General features: G+C 66.0%; 1 protein-coding gene across 3 annotated transcripts in view; it reads right to left on the bottom strand.

Annotated features, from left to right (window-relative positions):
* The window catches only part of Tsc1 (tuberous sclerosis 1), a 63,945-nt gene extending 63,669 nt beyond the window's left edge, over positions 1-276 (bottom strand). Inside the window, exon 1 of one of the 3 annotated variants that reach the window (XM_013021440.1) lies at positions 184-276. The gene's annotated coding sequence lies outside the window, so the exon portion shown is untranslated. The remainder of the gene's footprint in view (positions 1-183) is intronic. The other 2 variants (XM_013021442.1, XM_013021441.1) reach the window with 2 other exon arrangements.
* Between the last annotated feature and the right edge of the window lie 257 nt (positions 277-533).

Here is a 533-nt window from a genome sequence, read left to right on the forward strand (position 1 = left end):
GAGGGGGACTCGTTCCCTGGATAGATCCGTCTCCCCTCCTCTCCACCATTCTCTCCCTCCCCCCTCATTCTCTCCCCCCCCCCTGCCCCCGCCTCCCCCGGGGCCCCCCAAGCCGGGGCCATGTTGCCAGGGCGGCCCCGCGAAGCGCCCACGAAGAGGAAGGGGGAACGGCCCGGTACTCACCCACCGTCTCCTCCCCCTCAGCTGTTTACCTCACAGTTTCCCCAGCCTACAGGGCGCCGCCATCTTGGACACACAGCACCTCCCCTCCGGCGTGAAGCGTCCGCGGCCGGCGCGGCTTCCGCCACGGGAAAGAGTCCCGGACGCGCGCCGCCGCCTCCCCGCTGACTGAAGGACAGATAACCGAGATCGGCGGCCTCTGCCGATGGAGCAGGACATGGCGCTTATTACTGGCAATGCAGTAATGCCGGAAAAAGAAACAAGAAGAGTTTTTAGGTGGAGGGGGCGGAGACGGCGGAGGGATCCCGGGGGGGTCGCTGAGAGGTCTTGTGATCCGAAGGAGGCAGAAAGAA

This window comes from Dipodomys ordii, unplaced genomic scaffold (genome assembly GCF_000151885.1).
Source record: "Dipodomys ordii isolate 6190 unplaced genomic scaffold, Dord_2.0 Scaffold55, whole genome shotgun sequence".
Lineage (NCBI taxonomy): Eukaryota > Metazoa > Chordata > Mammalia > Rodentia > Heteromyidae > Dipodomys > Dipodomys ordii.